Source organism: Sminthopsis crassicaudata, chromosome 5 (genome assembly GCF_048593235.1).
Source record: "Sminthopsis crassicaudata isolate SCR6 chromosome 5, ASM4859323v1, whole genome shotgun sequence".
NCBI classification, from domain to species: Eukaryota; Metazoa; Chordata; class Mammalia; order Dasyuromorphia; family Dasyuridae; genus Sminthopsis; species Sminthopsis crassicaudata.
The window spans coordinates 171,674,916-171,695,424 of NC_133621.1; the positions used below are offsets into that span (position 1 = coordinate 171,674,916).

Below are 20,509 nucleotides of genomic sequence, written 5' to 3' on the forward strand. Positions count from 1 at the left end.
TTTAGGTCAAAGAACAAAATAGCCAAAGGAAGATTCTTGGGAATGAATAGTGTATATCAGTGCTTTCATGAATATAACTGAGTTCTGAGAAAGAGGGGGAGGGAAAAATAAGGAGGAGGGGAGAGAGAAAGAGAGAGAGAGAGAGAGAGAGAGAGAGAGAGAGAGAGAGAGAGAGAGAGAGAGAGAGAGAGAGAGAGAATGAGTATATTCCAAAAGACAAAAAAACTAATTTTACAATAAAAAGTAATTTATACTACAAATCTAATTATAATCGTACAGGGAGGGAAATGGATCTGTAATGGAATAGAGGACTTTAAATATTTTCTAATGAAAAAACCAGAGTTGAGTAGAAACTTTGGAAGTAAAGAGAAAAATCAAAAGAAATCCAGAAAGGTAAATTATTTCAACAATGGGAAGGAGTTCCATGATGTAGTACTGCTAACATTCTAAAAAAGGAAGAAAAAACCGAATCCTTTTAGAATCTTAATGTCTTCAAAGGTTATCAAGAGAGATACACAAGAAAAACAGAGGACCTGAATATAGATTATTGTTGTTGTTTTTTTTCCTGAGGAGTTTAAAAGAAAAAGCTGAGAAGTATAGGTAAAAAGGAATACACAAATGTAGAAAAGGAGGAGATGAACTTGCTATTTCTTATAACTGAAGTGCATGAGAAGAGTATATAAACATGGAGGACAGGATGGGAAAGTAGGAATCTGATGAACCTCATTCTTATCTGAAATGGTACAAATGAGGGTAGAACACATCCCAAAATCATTTGATGTAGAAATACTTAAAATTCAACAGGGAAACAAGTAAGGTTAAGTTAAGGAAAATATGGTGATTTTTTTTTAGCAAAACAAATTTCCTTATCCTGGAGGGGGATTTTCTTCCCTTCTGTGTGAGAGAAGAAAAGAAAATAACTAGAATCTAATGGGAAATGTCTGAACATATTTTCGCATATGAACGTAATGAAATAGCATTGTTCTGTAAGAAATGGCAAAAGACAATTTCGCAGAATCCTTTGTAGTATGAACTGATGCAAAGTGAAATAGGAGAAAAAAGACTACAGTTTATACAAGGTCAACAATAGTAAAGAAAAAGAACTTTGAAAGTATAAATTCTTAACACTGTGATAGCTAATCGCAGGATTTATGATGAAACATTGCCAACCACTTCCTGACAGAGAAGTAATAGACCAAAAGGCCTACATTTTTGGACATAACCCCTCTATAGGTTTGTTATTATTTGGTTGTGTATCATCCATGGTTTTCTTGGCAAAGATACTGGAGTAGTTTGCCATTATCTCCTTCAATGGATAAAAGCAGAGGTTAAAGGACTTGAAAGGATTGCACAGATAGTCTGAGACTGGATTTAAACTCAGGTTTTCCCAACTCCAAGACTAACATTCCAATCCACTGAGCTACCTTGCTGCTTCATGCTTTGATTAGTTTTGCTTGTTTTATACATGACTGGTTTTTTCTCTCAGTTTGTGATGGAAGAGGCATAAAGTGGGATTACTTGAAGTCAGGAGGACCTGAGTTCAAATCTAGCCTCAGACACTTAATACTTCCTAGTTGTGGAACCCAGGCAAGTCACTTAACCCTTAACCCTAATTGCTTCAGCAAAAAAAAAAAAAAAAGAGGAGTGATGGAAACATTTTTTAATGTGCAGACAAGCACAGAAGTAAATTCAAAAGGAAGTGCAGATAAACAGGTCAGTTTTGAAACAAATGAATGAAAATTATAGTTTTTAAAGGAAGTGATATATAAATAGACATGCACAGTTTTACATACAATCTTCTTTTTTGTATCCTGCTGTGTATGTGACAATATTCTGCTTTTTGTAAGTTCAGAATAAAAAAGAAAAATTTCTAAGATGCATGATTACAAAATACTTTTGTCACATTTGACCTTCATTATGATCTTGCCAGGGAGATAAATATGGTTACCCCCATTTACAGGTAATGTTTATATAGTGCTTACTACATGCCAGGCACTGTGTTAAGCACTTTACAAATATAGTTATCACATGATTTTTTTCAACAAGACTGGGAGGTAGGTGCTATTATTATCTCCATTTTACAGATAAGGAAACTGAGTTCCAAAGAGATTAAGTAACTTTGTCCTGCAAATTCACTAGTTATGTCTTAATTTCTTTATTACTCAGTTTCCTTATATGGAGAATAAGCGGGGACTGTCTCATTTTTGTCTTTGTAGTCATAGTTCCTAGAACAGTGCTTAGTACATGATAGACACTTAATATATGTTTGTCCAATTTGTTGCTGATGATGATGACTAATGACCTAGATCTTCTTTGGCCTTTAACTATCAACAATAAAAAGTAGAGCTCAATCAAGAAAATAGGTCACCTTTTTTTTTTTTTCTAAAGGTAATGATTTTTTTTTTTTTATAGCTCCAGATCCATAATTCCTTTAACAATATTTGCAGGAAAAACCATTTAAATCAAGTTTCACAGTAAAGACAAATATTGGATGTATTCACTGTGACATTTTAAAGTTTCTCATTTTGTTTTACAGCTTAAATGATGACAAGGCTTATTTTCATTGCATTTCTATAAAAGATAATCAGAAGCAGCATGGTGTGCTTAGAAAAGCCATTGAACTGAGTCAGGAGTCTAAGTGCTGATCCTGGCTCTGCCATTTTCAAATATCTTTGGCCATATCCCTTACCTTTCAGGGCTTAATTTCCTCAAAAGTCTCTTCTTGGTCTAAGATTTTGACATTTGGTAAGAGTATTCTAGTTTGACTTGTGGAATATGAAGCAAGACAGAAACATTGGGTGTGAATCCCAGCCATAAGCACAAGTTTATATAGAGTTAATTAAAATGGGTCCTGATTGCTGAGCCATGAAAAAATGAAAAAATTTAAATCCACATTGCAAAATGGTATCATTCTGGAACTTCAAAGTAAAACTACGAGAAGATTAAAAGAAAAATAGAATGACTAGGGGCAAGGCAGCTCTATTTCCATCAGATTCAAGGCCCTCTTCTACCAGCAGGAGATCTCAGTCTAGTCTGTTCTTCTGAATGTCTGTCTTGTCCCCAATTCCAGGAATTCTGAAGTACTTCACAAAGAAGACACTCACCCTCACTTGGCAGTATACAGTCTTTCTGTTTTTCTTAAGTCTGTCAAATAATGTTCTCAAATGAACTGCCTACCTGTGGTTTTCCCCCAGGGAATTTTTGTTGGCTACAGATTCCTTACCTAAGGCTCTATACTCCAAGCACTGAACACACTTCCCTGCCCTTGTGCTTTCTTGAGACTTTTTTTTACCAATAAGATCCAATAAGATCAGACTATTTATATGTAATGATAAATTCAGTAGTTTGGTAGATGGAAAAAGTTAAAATAGATTCCTGGAACAGGGACTTGATAATAAGAAGGCATACATTTTTATTTCACCCAAATTGATGAAATAGATAAATAGTTTGAAAGCATTAGATGGAGGAAGACCATTAAATAAGAGTAGAGATGAAGTTTTAGTTTATATTGAGTGTATCTGTCAAGTAATATAGGATGATGTTAGATCTGTGATTTCATTAATAGGAACTCCTAGGTGAGGAAAAACTCTCTCCTAATGCAAAAATGTATATAATTTTACACTGACCCTGCAGTCTCAGACACTTACTAGCTGTGTGACCCTGGACAAGTTACAGTCCTAATTGCCTCCAAAATTAAAAAAAAGAAGGAAAGAAAGAAGAAAAGAAAGAAGAAAAAAGAAATGTAGAGTTGTCTAGAATACTGGGTCAGCCAGGGTCACCCATCCACTATACTAGAAATGGGACTTCAACCCATGCAAGTTTTCTTAGACTCAAGCCTGGGTATTTTTTTGCCTCTCATGCAATATAATGAATTAAATTATGTGAAGGGATCATATCTTAGCTGAACTCTTTATAGTTTTAGGTCTTAACTTCTTTTTATCACATTTGTTGTTATTGTTCAGACATTTCAGTCATGTCCAACACTTTGTGACTCCATATGGGATTTTCTTAGAAAAGATACTAAAATAGTTCATCATTTTTATCTCCAGCTCATTTAACAGATGAGGAACTGAGGTAAAACAGGGTTAGATGACTTGCTCAGAGTCATACAGCTAATACTTGTTTGAGGCTAGATTTGATCTCAGGAAGATAAGTCCTCCTGACTAGCAGTATTTCCACTGTGCCAACTAGCTTCCTTCTCTATCACAAATCTCCATAAAAAAAAAAAAACAACTAATAAAACTAAATAAAAAAACAAAACAAAACAAAAATTCTCAGATATCCAGTTCAGTTCTGAATCTTGTTTAAAGTTGTACATGTAAATTATACCAAGCCCAAGGGATCTATTGGAATCTCTAACAGTCCTACAGAGAATAAACCAATTTTGAGTCATGTCCAGTGTGAAAGACTCCTGGAAGTCTGATAAGTTAAGAGATACTTTGGATGGCACAGAAGTTCACCACTAAAATTCTACACAGCACCAACCCAGGCCTGCCCAAGAGGGGACTCAAGCCCTCAGACTGGCCTTAAAACTAACTTGATATTTCAAGGATCTCACATATGGATAATGAAAGGTTGAGTTGGACTTGCTTGGCCCGTTCAGAAATACAATGCCCATCTGAATCCTGTCTCAGTAGCAAGGCATACCTCTTGAGTTAGATCAAATTAAAACAGGGCCCTAGAATTGAGAGAGAGAGAGAGAGAGAGAGAGAGAGAGAGAGAGAGAGAGAGAGAGAGAGAGAGAGAGAGAGAGAGAGAGAGAGAGATTGAGAGAGAGAGAGAGAGAGAGAGAGAGAGAGAGAGAGAGAGAGAGAGAGAGAGAGAGAGAGAGAGAGAATATAGAGGTAGTAATAGAATAAGATGCAAACTGGCTTGCTTCATTCAGAAGTTTGACCTCTCATTATGGTAGCCACCAATGCACGATTTTTGTATAGTATTGAAACTTTTCTAAGCTAAGTTAGAAGAATCATTTTAAACATGTCTTAACTTCACATTTGGTTTTCAACTGAACAATCATGTTTATTATAATGAAAATAATTTAGCTAAAGGGCACCTTATCCCTAAGGTTCAAGCTAGGCCATATGATTTAATCTAGAATTTGTACTCATCTGGATTAGCATATGTTGAAAGAATCCAAATGCCCCCTGGATTTGGACAAAATTGGTTACATATTTTTACAAGTCTAGACAAATATTTTATCAGGAGACCAGTCTTAAGTAAAAACAAATTGGTACTATAAATTAAGTAATGGATTGTCTCATTCTTCAGCAAAACACATCGTAAAGTATATTCTGATGGTGGGAATTTGGAAACACTGGAAGCTCTAATTTCCCACTCTGAGAATGCTCATAGTTTTCTCATCTCAAAATCCATTTCTGCAAATAATTGGATATATTCTTAACTCTATTTAAAGTAAAGCTTTTATAAACCTTAAACTTTTATTCAAATATTTTTCTATAAACGTTTTATTTCTTTTTATTCTTTTTATTTCTCTGCCCCTTATCTTAAATAGCAGACACAATGATGGTTCCATCATTTTCAATAACAGACCCAATAGAGGGACCACATAATTATACTAAATGAAAGAAAATTTTGTATGACCAAAAAAAATTTTTTAACAACAATAAAAGCACCGAAAGACAATTTATCAGCATTGTACAATGAAAGAGGCACTGGTGTTAAAGAATGAGAGGTCCTAGGTTCAAATCCTGACTGTTACTTAATCTCTTTGAGCTTCCGTTTCCTCTACTATAAGAAGGGATTGACTAGGTAGCTCCTGCAATTCTAATTCTTTGAACTTTTCCCTTATAACAGAGGAGTGTGGGAAGGGTACAATTTGGTTTAAGTTTCTTGGGGACAGTAGAATATAGGGAAAGAAATAGTTTTTCATTTCTGTAAAGGAGTTTGTGAGCTAAAGCTCTCCTGCCTGTTTTTCATTCTCCAAGTTGGTTAGTTTCTGGAGCCAGGAAGAGAAGAGAATGATCCTTATTCTTGTGTTCTAGAATGGCAAAAGGGAAAAAAAATTCTTTTTTATGAATGATGATGGCAGGGGGCCAGAAGAATCCAAATAGACCATTCAAAATGACAGACAGAAAGAGGGTAGTAGGCAGGAGATCTGTGACTAGAGATTTGCTCTGGAATAACGGAACGGATTCTCTTACAAGGCATGATCCTCAGGGCAAGACATACACTCAAATCTGCCAAAGCAGTTCCTACACAACTTCCCTCGTGCCTTTCAGGCATGTATCCTGCCACTAGTAGCAGCTGAGCCCAAAGGGGCAGCCTGTGCAAAAAAAAAAAAAAAAAAAAACCCACAAACCAGAGTCCAGTTTCCCTTTTTGAAGGAGGAAATAGGTACTCACTAATCGTTCCTTCATCCTCATCTGCAGCAGGTATCCCAAGGAGCGAGGAGAACTGGCAAAACCCTCCATCCCTACTCTGGGGTAGCAGGAGCTTGCAGCGGCGGTCTTAACTCCGGCTGGATGGAGGGGGCTAACCTCTCAGATTTCCCCCACCCCCACCCCTCTTCCCCGAGCGGTGATCGGCTTGTCCCGAGCCCGCCGGTGCGTCTCGTTTAGGGACTCACCTGCAGCGGCAGCCTCGCCGGGCTGGCTCCCCGCAGCCTCAGCCTCTTCTCCCCACGCCATAGCACGGGCCAGCCGGCTGGTTCTCGAGCCCCCCGGCCGGCTGCATGGAGGAGCCCCCGAATCCGTCCCGACACGCCCGAGGAGGCTGAAGCGGCCGCGCGGCGGCTGCGGGCACACCTGCGGGGCTGCGGCGGGGATGCTCGGCGGCTGCCTCTGCAGCGGGCTGTGCCCCTTCCTGCCTTCCCCTTCCCTAACCCAGCCACCGGAGCGGGCAAAGCTTCACACTCGCCTCTCAAACCTGCCGGGTACTGAGCATGCCCAGTCGCTCTGCCCGGGACCCGTTCGAGGGAATCAGAGGATGCTGATTCCACTAACCGGGTTTTAGGGGTAACTGGAGAGATGTGGAGGAGGGGGAGGAGAGGATGGAGCCGGGGCAGAGGAGCCTGCGGCAGGCACAAGTCTTTGAAAAAAGAGATTATAGAGTCCGGGGCTCACAAGATAGTCGTGTGACAAAAGATGCAGATCACAGATGTTTGCAGACTAAGCAGACGAAAAAAAAAGGGATTCAAGTGGTCCTCCTTGTTCTCAGTATTAACAAATCCCCAAAGGATTCCCTTAGACGTATAGGACTGAGAAACGGAAGGGACCCCTCAAGTTCACGAATGGGGAAACCGAGGCCCAGAAAAGTTAAGGGACTCGCCTAACGTCGCACAGCTACTAAACAGCAGAGGGGACGGGGTCTTTTAACCCCGGCTCCCAGAGTTCTTTCTACTGTGCCCTGCTGCGTTCTTACAGCTAGAATTTACATCAGTGCATGAGTATTTGAAAGTGAAATTTCTTCAAGGGAATGCCCACGCATTAGGGAATGGCTCAACCACTTGTGGCACAAAAATGTAAGGAGAAGAAAGGAATATGATGAAATCAGAAAAGGATGGCGAGATTGTTCTTACAAACTGTGGAGTCAGGAGGTCCTGGGTTCGAATGCAGCTGCGAACATTTGTGACCCTGGCAAGCCACTCAACCTCTCTTTGAGTCAGTTTTCTCATCTATAAGGTGAAAAGGATTGGACTTGATGGTCACTAAGGTCCCTAAACCTATCATCCCATGATGCAAAGTGAAGCAAGCGGAACTGGAGAAACAATACACACAGTGACCACAACGGTGGAAATGGGAAGAACTTCAAGAATAACATATTAAAAATTACATGCTAAGAATCTGTAATAACCAAGCATGGCCCCAAAGAAGAGTCATTAGGAGACACTTTCCCCATGCCCTTCTTTATAGAAGTGAGGAGTTATGGGTGTGGTGTACTGGATATAATGTCAATCTTTTTTTTTAATCAGTGTGTTAATTAAAACAACTTTTTTATGTTCTTTTTATCTTTTTTTTTTTTTAAAGCAAACAAGGGGGATAAGAATACGTTGAAAAAGGGAGGTGAACCAAAAACAAAAAATCAAGAAAAATTATTCTAAATTTTTTAAAAAAATAAATAAAGTGGCATTTTTTTTCATATTTCAATTCTCCTAAGCCTTTGGTCTTATTTTTAAGTTTAAAAATTGTTTTTACATCACTTTCATTTCCAGTTATATCTCCTTTCCTCTTACTCAGAAAGCCTTTCCCTATAATAATAATAAGAAAGAGAGGGAGAGGAGGGAAAGTTCAGCAAAATTAATCAACATATCAATTAGTTCAGAGAATATATATAAAATTCCACAACCACAATACTCCACCACTATAAAAAGGGAGGGAGATTCATAGAATGACATTACTTACTGTCTTAACTCAAATTGAACTTGGTATCCAAAAATAAAGCCACAGAAACAGAATGCAGAAGGTTGGATTTTCAGAACTCCATAAAGAAGAAATAAAGAAAGGGAAATAATATTTTAGTTTGAAGAAGATAGCAAAGAATTTCAAGTGTGATACTGTGGGGACAGTAGAGACCAGTGCAGTAAAGTTGGAGTGTAAAAAGCTGGGTTTAAGTTCCAGCTTACCAAATAATTATATTTTTATATAATAATGATATATAATGTATATAATAATTGCATAATAAGTAGCATTGCTTACTTATTACTTGTGTGACCTTGGACTTTACCTTGTTTAACTAAATCTATAGTATAAATATGTTGTGCAATAATTTTTTAAAAAATCTTTTCTTTTGGAAAACTTTTCTGAATACTGATGACAGGCTAGCCACACCCATTACTTTTTTTTTTTTTTCCTAGAAAAAAATCCATTTTGGGTGCCTTGATAGCCAATCCTTAGTCTCCTTTGTGTATGATTTAAAAAATGGGAAACTTTTCAAACCCAACTAAGCATGTCCTCTTACCCCTCAATAAAGTCCATCCTTTACATCAAGAAAGAAGACACTGGTAGATCCTGGGTATGGTGGGCCTTCTTCCTTCTGCTAGAGTCTGAAGACTATTAAATCCAAAGTTCTGATGACTTCTCAAGGTATAGCTTTTTTTTTCTTGCTCTTGAGTTTTTGCCTCTCCTCCCATCCTCCCTTCCTCCTCAACAACCTGGTTTCTTATTTTAGTTCTTGAATTTTCCCTTGTTTGAATTTCAACATTTGTTGTTAACAGCCTATGGCGTGTTGCTCTCTCCCTCTCTCTTTTGTGAAATTTGCCTGCAAAACTTCCATTATGGATTATAATTTAATTGAATGGATAATATATGCTTAATATCTGCCCTGTATCACATAAATCATAGTGTCGTAAATCATAGATAATGGATTTTTAGAACTGGAAGGGAACACAGAAGCTACCAAATCCAAACTCCTTATTTTATAGATGAAAAAACCGAGACAGAAAGAGGTTAAGTGACTTACCAGAGATGTGATTATGAAGATAAAGTGACATAATTTATATGAAAATTTTGGGGGAGGAAGAAAAAGTTCCATAGAGATTTAAGATATCATGATTTGTATTTTATAGTAAAATTGCAGAAAGACAAATTGGTCCAAATATAAGGAAAATCAGGTGATCATAAGAGCTAGAGCTAGAAAAGACCTGAGATCATCTAGTCCAATGCACCCACCTATTTTAGAAATGAGGACACTGAGGCACATAGCAACTAGGTGACTGGTCCAAGGCCATACAGCCAGTGAGTATGAGAATCAAAATTTGCACCCACTTCTGATTGCACAACAACATACTTTCAACTGTACTACAAAGATTTCCCTTGACCTTCCCAAAGGTAAAAATATTAAAAAACAATATGGGGTAAATGAATACTGGTCCTAGAACCAGCAGATCTTTTTAAAATCCCCACTTGGATATTTGCTAGCTATGTGAGCGTAGAGAAATCATAACCTCTTTAAGGCTATTTCCTTACGATCTGGATAATTATTCTTTGTATTGCCTACCTCAGAAGAAAAGGGTTTTGTCAAACCTTAAAGTGTTATCATTCCTACCATGACTGATGGGAATTCAAGGGGTCCCAAAAGTCTTAATGCCATTTAAAATTTTAATCATTTAAATTGCTTTAAGCCATATTAAGATTCTTGGGACACACTTGTGTCTTATTGAACAAGCCAATCAATGTTACATTTTCCTCTCCTTAGAAATGCCTTGGTGACAAGATTGACGCTTATCTATTAGAATGCTTTATACAAAGCAGAGTACTGGGCAATGTCACCTTTAGAAGTCAGTTATAGCATTAAGTTCCTAGGATGACTTTTCTAGAGATACAATCCAAGTTTAGAATATGCTATTTCATAGTCCTCAGGTTTCCTTGGTTACAGCTTTCTTAGCTGAGGTAGTGGCAAATGAAACAGCCCAGAAAAAATTCCAAAGCCTTGTATACAAACCAGATGACATTTGATAATTATGCTTCTGCGAATCTAACCTTAATCATGGGGTTCTAAGTTACCCATTAAGACTGGAGAACCTACTCATTAGTCCTGAGTGCTATTTAAAAATAAGGCCATGCTGAGGGTATGACAGCTGAGGGCTCCCTCTTCCATTTTTAGAATCAAAGACCTCCACCAAAAAAGGAGGCACAGGTTACAAAATGGGATGCCAGATTTTAAGGTTTGGCAGGTTCTATCCATCTGGAAATGTTCTCAATAAGGTGCCAATGCCTGATTGGATGTATTGCTGCTGAAGCCTGGTCACCAAAGTGATACATTTTTTTCAGCCACAATAACTCAACGATACCAGCTACTGAGGCAAAAAGAAGCTGATATCTTTGTGCATATAGGAAGTACTAAAGAGATTAGTTAACCAATCAATCAACAAACATTTATGAAGTGTTTATTATATGTCAGGAATTGTACTAAAATCTGGGCACAAGAATTACATTTTTTTGTTGTTGTTGTTCAAGGCATTTGGGGTTAAGTGACTTGTCCAGGGTCACCCAGCTAAGATATGTTAAGTATCTGAAGTCAGATTTGAACTCAGGTCCTCCTAACTCCAGGGCTGGTGCACTACCCATTGCACCACCTAGTTGCACCCTCATAGCATGTAAATCAAAAGACTTTGCAGATGAGGCCATCAAAAGTTCTTGCCTTCACATTATCCCTCCTGCCCCCCACCCTGCTGCAACTTCATCTTATACTTCAACATTGCTAATGAGGAGCTCCTGGACAAAATTCTTTTCAGCCTCTTTGCAGAAAAGATTCCAAAGAGCTAAAAACTCCCAGGATGAGACATTGACCCTGAAGCACACTGTTCATGGATGGGTACAATACAAATGGCTCCCTGTTTTTCATCTGTAATTCTAAGACTAATTGGTTGGATGGTAAATATATAGTGTTTAGTCAGGGGAAAGAAGGCATGAACATCATGGAAGCCATAGAGTGCTTCAGATTCCATGATGTCAAGATCACCATTGCTGACAATGGATAATTCTTATAAAATTTTAGACTTTTTTGGTCTTAACCATTAAACTATTCTTCTGTAGTTGAGAACAACACCCTTGAACCCTATTCACTCTTGTACCCTAGAATCTTTGTGCTTCACATTGCAATTTCCTTTAGATTTTATTACATAAATTTGGCTAGACTACAGATAAGTTTATGGTTATGAAATTTCAAATAAACTACAAACCCTCCCCCACAAAGTCAAAAACCTGCCCTCAATAAGTTCCCATTCAAATGGGGAAGAACAACACACAAGTTGTAGTATTATAAAATATATACAGTGTAAATAGGGGAGGGTGATCCTAGAAGAAGAAGGCACTAGCAGTGGGACTGGGGTGACAAGCAAAGTCTCTTGTAAAATGAGATTTGACCTGAGTCTTAAAGGAAACCATGAGGCAGAGGTTGGTTGGGAGACCATTCTAGGCATGAGAGACAACCAGTGAAAAAAGAGAGATGAAATAATGGATTCTTAAAATAGGAATCACTAATCTTGCTGCCTTTAGAGGTCAGCCAGCCCTTTCTCCCCCATTTTAAAAATGAGGAATTTGAGGTTGAGAGAGATGATTCGTCTAAGAACAGAGGTGATTATGTTGCTTTCCAATTCAGGAAGCTTCAGTGGTGACTTGCCTGTGGGTTACAGCACAATGCTTCTGTTTGGCATTGGGAGGCCTCTGCAATATTTTCAGGATGACTGAACATTAGTTCCCTTCATGTAGTCTACATTCTAGGCAAAATGGCATATTTGCTGTGGCCAGTCTATGATGTTCCATCTCCTGTCACAATTAGGCAGTCAACAAGCATTTATTAAACATCTATTTAGGCATTGTACTAAGTGCTGGGTATGCAACAAAAGTGAAAAACAGAGGTCTTGTCCTCAAGGAACTCACAATCTAGTGGAAGAAATGTTATATAAATAACTATGTACATGTAAAATACATATAGAACACATGGGAATTATTATGGAAAGAGGGAATGAAGATCAGGAACAACCATCTGCAGAAAGTGAGATTTAAGCTGAAATTTAAAGAAGTCAGGAAATCCAGGAGGCAGAGGTGAGGAAAGAAAATATCCTAAGCTTAGAGAAAACAAATGAAAAGGTGCAGAGATGAAAAATGGAATGTTACCGGACAGTGGGATAACACTTTCCTGACCTTTAAAACTCACAAGACTGGCTTCTGCAATCCCTTCATCTAGAACAAAAAAAAAAAAGAAAAGAAAAAATGCTGAGCAGGTAAAGAAGACATCTTCCTATTAACAGACCACATAAAGACATCAGTAGGCAGTTCCCAAAGTTTCTTCCTTTATAGCATTGTCTCTTACTGAACATGTCAACAAAGACATTTAACAACAGTGCAGAAGAAGAGAAAATCACTGAGCTCTGGCTGTCAGTCCTTTGTGAATGATTCCATAGCTCATCCAAGAGTCTCCTATTCACTAAGTAGTTCATAGAAATAATCCTATTACAAAATATTGACCCATGCTCTGTAATTCATCCCAGACACTTTTATTATGAATCATGATGACTATCCCAGAAGCAAACTCTCCAATTTCTTCTATATGGATAATTTGGATCCACCAAATATATTTTATGTGTACCCAATCCCTTTAATACCTAGTTAAGATGGAGTGATTTTAACCTCATACTTTCTTATATGTTCATGTAACATAATTTGTTGAGGCATTTTCCAGTTTTTAGATGCCCACTTAGGCAACTAGGTAGTATGATAGAATGCTAAAGTTGTAGTTAGGATGACTTCAATTCAAAGCTTATCTCAGCCATAGTTGCATGATACAGAGAAAGTCATTTAACATTCCTCAGTCTCATTCTCTTCATCTGTAAAAAGAAAAACAATAGCACCTGCCATATGGGATTGTTGTGAGGATCAAATGCCATACAACATGTGTAACATGCTTTGCAAATCTAAAAGTACTATATATAAATAGTAGCTATTATCATTTACAAGTTTTGCATATAAATTTTGGTATTTTGCATATCTGTTTATCTATAGATGTATCTAGATATCATAGACATTATATATGTATGTTTATATATAAAATTCATGTATATACATATATAAAAGACTTGTTGACTGACTCACAAATAAAATGCTTTTATCTACTACACCAGGCAAACATCATTCAGCTAGTAAGTGATACTCTAAATTCTTCTCTCAATCCATTGCTCTTTAAATTAAACCAAAGCTAGCTTCATAATTCTGACTTAAGGGATAACTTAGATTTTTGAAGTAAAAAGCAGCAGGACTAAAAATATTTTCTTGCCACAGAGTCGAAAATAGATAGATTACATCCTATCTGTAGTTGTTTCTGACCATTATGTCTGTATGAGTGGGAAGGGGAAGGGTGGGAGAAGGGCAATCCTCTATGCTACAGCTTCGGCTTTGTATGACTCTGAACTCCATTCATTACCATTCACTCCAACTCCCACCAGCCTCAATTTCTGCTGGCATCCTGGAACAGTACATCAACACAGAGTCAAGCAGATACAATCCTTTCAAAAAGAACACCAAAGCTTTCATTCAAGTAATTGCTCTAAGGTAAATGTACACAATGAGAATTCCAAATAAAGTTCCATTGTTGCCATCACTCCTGTTCTTAAACCTTTGGGATCCTCCCAAACTGGAATCTTGATTATTTTAAAGGGGACCCTCTACAACAGAGTGAAAATAGCAGGACTCAAGGAGAAGGGAATAATCATTTATTAAATCTCTATGACGTGTCAGGCACTATGCTAAGTGCTTTACAAATATTTTCCCATTTGAGCTTCACAACAATCCTGTGAGATAAATGCTGTTACAATCCCCATTTTACATTTGAGGAAACTGAGGCAAACAGTGGTTATTTACGCAGGGTCGCACAGTGTCTTAAGAGTTAAAATATATAATTATATGTTACTTCATGTTTTGCAAATGGCTATGACTATTATCTTTTTTGATTCTTACAACAATCCTATAAGATAATTTGGGCAGGTATTTTCCTCATTTTACAGGATAGAAAAACTGTGTCTGCAATTGATTAAACAGCCTATGAAGGTCACAGAAGTAAGTGATGGGTAAGAAAAAAATTAGAATTCAGCCTTCTTGACTCCTGGTCCAATGCTCTCTCTAATAAGATAGCTGCAGTGATCCACAAACAATCAGTGAACAAAGGCCACATTTCTTTAAAAGGATGATTCGCTCACATAAAAAGCTTGAAAATCATATTGCAGTTGCCCACATTCTAAAACAACTGGGTGCAGTATGTGTAATGGATAGAGAGAAGAAACAGGCAGTATTTAACAGTTCAACTTATCATTCATGTTCATTATGTTCACCACTCTATTGGTAAAGTTTAAATGATACTCATTCTTTGTGTTCTATAATGCTGACTTTTTTTCTTTTCAGAATAACTAATTTTTTCCTTCACATATAAAGAAAGCCAAAGAACATCTTAACAGATGGTTTATTAACATGCTTTCTCTCTGTCTTGATTTCTCTTTTTTGGGGGAATTTATTTAGTATTTTATTTTTCCCAGTTTCATGTAAAACTAATTTTTAACAATTGCTTTTAAAAAATTAACTTCCAAATCCTCTTCCTTTCTCCCTCTCCCTACCCCCATTGAGAAAGCAAGCAATTCAATATAGGCTATACATGTATAGTCATGTAAAACATTGGTCATGTTGTGAAAAAAAATAGACCAAAAAAAAAAGAACTCCATCCCCAAACCTCAAACTCAAGGAAAAATAAAGTGTATTTCAATCTATATTCAGACACCATCAGTTCTTTCCCTGGGGAAGACAACATTTTTCATCAAGTCCTTCAGAGTGGTCTTGTATCATTGTATCGCTGAGAATAGCTACGTTATTCATAGCTGATCATCTTACAATATTATTCTTATTTTATACACAGTATGCTTCACTTTGCATCAGATCATAGAAGTCTTTCTATATTTTTTTTCTAAGAGCATCCTGTTTATCATTTCTTATAACACATTAGAATTCCATCATAATCTCATACCACAAATTGTTCAGTCATTCCCCAATTTATGGGCATCCCCTGAATTTCCAATTCTTTCCCATTCAAAAAAAACTGTTACAAATATTTTTGTACATATAAGTGCTTTTCCTTTATATTTTTTATCCCTCTTGGTATACAAACCTGGTAGTGATATTGCTAGGTTAAAGAGGTATGTATAATTTTATAGTCCTTTGTGCATAGTTTCAAATTGCTCTACAGAATGGTTGAATCAGTTCACAACTTCACCAATTAATAAATTAATTAATGTCCCATTTTCCCACATCCCTTCCAAAATTTGTCATTTTCCTTTTCTGTTCTATTAGCTAATGTAATAATTTGCATTTCTCCAATGAATTTTTTTAATGTGACTATGGATCACTTCATCCGAAAACTTTTATATCTTTGGATCATTTATCATTTAAGGAATGGCTCTTCATTTTACAAATTTGACTTAATTTTCTCTATGTTTGGGAAATGAGACCTTTATCAGAGAAGCTTGTTTGAAATTTTTTCACATTATAATTATTACTAACTGTATTTTCTTTCATCCTATTCCATCCATCCCCCTTTTCTATTTCTCCTTTTACCTTTTCATTCCTCAAATGCTTTGTTTCTTACTATTCCTTCCCCCAGTCTGCCTTACCTTCTATAACCCCCCTTCTCTTATCCTCTTCCCCTCCTATTTTTCTATAAGTTAAAACAGATTTCCATCTCCAATTGAGTGTGTATGTTATTCCTTCCTTGAACCAATTTTCATGAGTGAGTTTACTCATTTCCCCTCAATGCCCCACTTCTTCCTCTCCATTGTAAAAGTTATTCTAAATATGTGAGATAATTTACCCCATTTTGTCTTTCTGTTTACTTTACTTTTCTTTCTCACCTCTTACTTTTATTTTTATAGATATGATCTCTTCATATTCAACTCACAACTGTGCAATGTTTATATATACACCTAAGTACCATAATAATGAGAAAATTCTTATAAGTTACAAGCATCCTTCCCATACATATAGGAATGTAAACAGTTTAACTTTATTATATTTCTTAATGGTTTTCCTTCCCTGCTTATCTTTTTAATGCTTCTTTTGAATCTCGTATTTGAAAGTCAAATTTTCTGTTCAGTTTTGATGTTTTCATCAAGAATTATTGAAAGTCCTTTATTTCACTGAATGCCCATTCCCCCTTCCCCCAAGGATTACATTCAATTTTGCTGGGTCAATGACTCTTGGTTGGAATCCCAGCTCCTTTGCTCTCCAGAATATCATATTCTTCAATCCTCTAATAGAGAAGCTATTAAATCTCATGTTATCCTGTCTATGGCTCCACAATTCTTGAGCTGTTTCTTTCTTTCTGCTTGAATTACTCTCTCCTTGACTTGGGTGTTCTGGAATTTGATATTCCTGGGAATTTTCATTTTGGATTCTCCTTCAGCAGGTGATCAGCAGGTGATTCTTTCTATTTCTATTTTACTTTCTGGTACTAGAATATCAGGGCAGTATTCCTTGATAATTTCTTGAGACATGATGTCTAATTTATTTATTTTTAATCTCAAAAAGTAGTTCAATAATTTAAAAATTTTATCTCTTGGATCTATTTTCCAGGTCATATATTTTTTCAATGAAACACTTCACACTGTCTATTATTTTATCATTCTTTTGGTTTTGTTTTATTATTTCTTGATTTCTCATAAAACTATAGAGCTATTTCATTTGCTCAATTCTAATTGTTAAGGAATTATTTTCTTCAGTTACCTTTTGTACCCCCTTTTCTATTTGGCCAATTCTACTTTTTAAGGAAGGTTTTTTGTTTGTTTGTTTCAGTGAATTCTTGTGCCTCTATCCATTAGGTCAATTCTGCCTTTAAGGTATTCTCTGCATTGGCTTTTTGTACTTCCTGTTTTATTAAGGTTTATTTTCTCCAGTATGTATGTATGTGTATGTGTGTGTGTGTGTGTTTTTCCAATCTGTTGACTCATTTTTCATGATTTTTTTGCATCATTCTTGTCAAGATATTAGGAAACACCCTGTTTTCCAGAGCTAAGGCCCAGCAAGCAGGCTGGATCCTGAGCGTGGCATAACAATAATTCTTTGCACTCACCCTCTGAATGATCTCAGACACAGCAAAATGCCAGAATTATTTCATACCAGCATCATGTCTGAGCTTGTAGACCTCTAGTCAAGAAAACCTGCTATGAATCAAACTTGTCACATTCTTCCTGTTACCCCTTATTATCAGAATTATAACTCATTGTATGGCCATAAATATAAATATTAAAATCTCCTCACACTGCCCCCACTAGGGGAGAGCTCTGTTATATTTGTCCTTGCTTACTTGCTTGCAAACCATTTTCCTCACTTTGAAATTAATTTTCTTTTTGATTCCTGATTCTCCTGTCTCTAGCCTGCTTTGTTTGGCTCCAACCACCCACAGGTTGGAGACCTTTTCTAGTAATTTTTCTTCCCAAGTTTTCCACCTCTCTTACTCGTTTTCAAAATCCCTTTTGAGTTCTTCCATGGTCTGAGATCAATTCATTTTTTTTTTGAAGGCTTTGGAGGTAGGAGCTTTGACTTTTCTATTTTCTGAACATGTGTTTTGATTTTCTTTGGATCCACAGAATTTTTTCTGTTCTTTGTTCATTTTCCCAGCGTATTTTTAAACTTTTAACCCTTTGATAAAGTAGGACCTTGTTTCCAGCATGAAAGATACACTGTCCCAAGCTTCAGAGATTTTATGCAGCTGTTTTAATAGATACTTCTAGAGAGACTTCGGTCTCTCCCTCCATTTAGATTTTATAAATTGTCAGCTCTTCTAGGGTGGTAGGATCTCTCTGGTCTTTAAGTGAACACAAACAACCTTTTCTCCCTGGAATTGTGATGAGGGTGCTTGATCCTTTGTGGCCACAAGCTTTGATGTGCTACTGCTGCTTTTTGCCCTGGGATTGCTAGCCATGACTGCAACTTGGATTTAAGTAAGGGGAAAGCAACAAGAGTTCTGCCTCAGCACTAGTAAAGAAAGTCCTGTAATCTCCTTCTGATTCCATTATTTCCAAGGTCTGCTCCTGGCCTTCAATATTTTCTCCTAGCCTTCTAAATTGTCTTTAATTGGAAAATCATTACACCCTGTTCTTTTGTGGGTTCTGCTGTGGCAGGAATTGTTTTATGGCATTAAAGGTGTTTGGAGGATTTCGGGAAGAGTTCAGGTGAGTTGGTACCTATTCTCTGCCATTTTGGCTCTGCCTCCAGAAACATGATCTCTTATTTATAAAAAGTGGTTGGCTCTTATGTTCCCTTCATAGACATAAGGGTTGATGATCTTTTGGTGTCCAGATGTGCGATTTCATTGATAGAGACTTTCTGATGAATAAACTCTCCACTAATGCATATCTGCAACTGTTCTGCCTCTTATAATTTTAAGAGTTGCCCTGGGTACTGAGAGGTTAAGTGATTTGCTTAGAGTATATATAATACTCGTATTTGCACTGAGGAACCATTATCTCTAACCATTATGTTCTGTAGCTTTTCTGTATAAAAGGATTCATTTATCAGCAAAAATTAAATGAGAAATACCTCTTAAAAGGTACATTACATTCCTACAGAAGAACAGGCCTTCTATTATAAGAGTATAAAGTACCTTCTGGAAAGATATGCTCACATTGCTGGGGCTAGCTGATGTATTATTTCTTTGGTTCTTATAACTATTATACTTACTAGGCAAATAATAATAATGATTTGTCCAAGCTGCAAATATTTCTGTTGCTCCCTCTTCTGTCTCTCTCTCTCTCTCTCTCTCTGTCTCTTCTCTCTGTCTCTCTCTCTCTTTCTGTCTCTCTCTCCATTTAGATTTTATAAAACTTATTATTCCAGCGAATATTTGAAGAACTACATTTTGCAAGGCACTGTGCTGGGCATTAGGAATGTAAAGCCACAAACTCCCACACTTAGGAGGATAGTTAATATATTAAATCATTCTCCCCTTGAAGATTAGACTCAATCAATCAACAGATATTTATTGAGTGCCAGGCACTGTGCTGAACACTAGGGAAACTAAAAGGCAAAAGGCAGACCCTGCTTTTATGGAGCTTACAATCTAATACAATCTAATATAGGAAACTACAAACAAATATCCATAAAGGAAGATATTATACAGGATAAATGGGAAATAATTACCAGAGGAAAGGCACTAGAATTGATTGGAGTTAGAACTTAAATAAAGTCATTGAATTTAATTGCCAGACAGGAGGGAGAGAGTGTTTCAGGTTTAGGCATTAGCTAGAGGAAATGCCCAGAGCAAGAGATGGCACCTAACAACATTTGCACATATTTAATGTATTTGAGTTTAGAAGTTTTTATGGAGGGTTTATTATTATGTGAGGCAAAGTCATTAAAGTGGTATCTTAGGCAGTTAGATAGCACAGAGAATAGAGTACTAAGCCTGGAATCAGCAAATCTTACATTCAAATCCAGTCTGACCCATAATAGTTGTGTGACTCTGGACTTAATTTATTAACTGCAAAATGGGGATGATAATAGAACCTAACGTGTAAGGTTGCTGTGTGGCTCAAACGAAACAATATTTGTAAAAAGTACTCAGCACAGTGCCTAGAACTTAGTAGTAGCTGCTATATAACTGGTTATTCCATTATTGCCAGATTGTGAAGGATGTTAGAATAAGTAAGCTAAGGAGTTTGTCTTTTATTTTAGAGGCAACAGGAAACCACTGAAGATTTTTGCACCGGGAACTGCATGATCTGATTTGTACCTTATGAACATTATTTTGGCAGCTATGAGGCAAATGAATGAATGAGGAGAGTGGCTGCAATTAGGCAAGTATTATGATCATATAGGCCAGGGATGATGGAGTAGAATAGTGACTGAATGGAAGTAAGGGGACAGATGAAAGAGATGGTATCACGGTAAAATCAACAAAACTTGCAAGTGAGAAGAATGGAAAGGGAAATAAGTCAAGGATAACTTTGAGATTAAAAACCTAGGTGACTGGCAGGATGGTGGTACCCTCAACCAAAATAAGGAATTTTGAGGTAATG

At 36.8% G+C, this 20,509-nt stretch overlaps 1 protein-coding gene across 6 annotated transcripts in view; it reads right to left on the reverse strand.

The window, feature by feature from the left end:
* Positions 1-7,359, reverse strand: part of BMAL2 (basic helix-loop-helix ARNT like 2) — a 90,996-nt gene extending 83,637 nt beyond the window's left edge. For 2 of the 6 annotated variants that reach the window (XM_074268771.1, XM_074268770.1), the window contains exon 1: positions 6,587-7,359. The gene's annotated coding sequence lies outside the window, so the exon portion shown is untranslated. Of the gene's footprint in view, positions 1-6,362 lie in introns of all 6 variants that reach the window. The other 4 variants (XM_074268768.1, XM_074268766.1, XM_074268769.1 and 1 more) reach the window with 2 other exon arrangements.
* Positions 7,360-20,509: the final 13,150 nt, after the last annotated feature.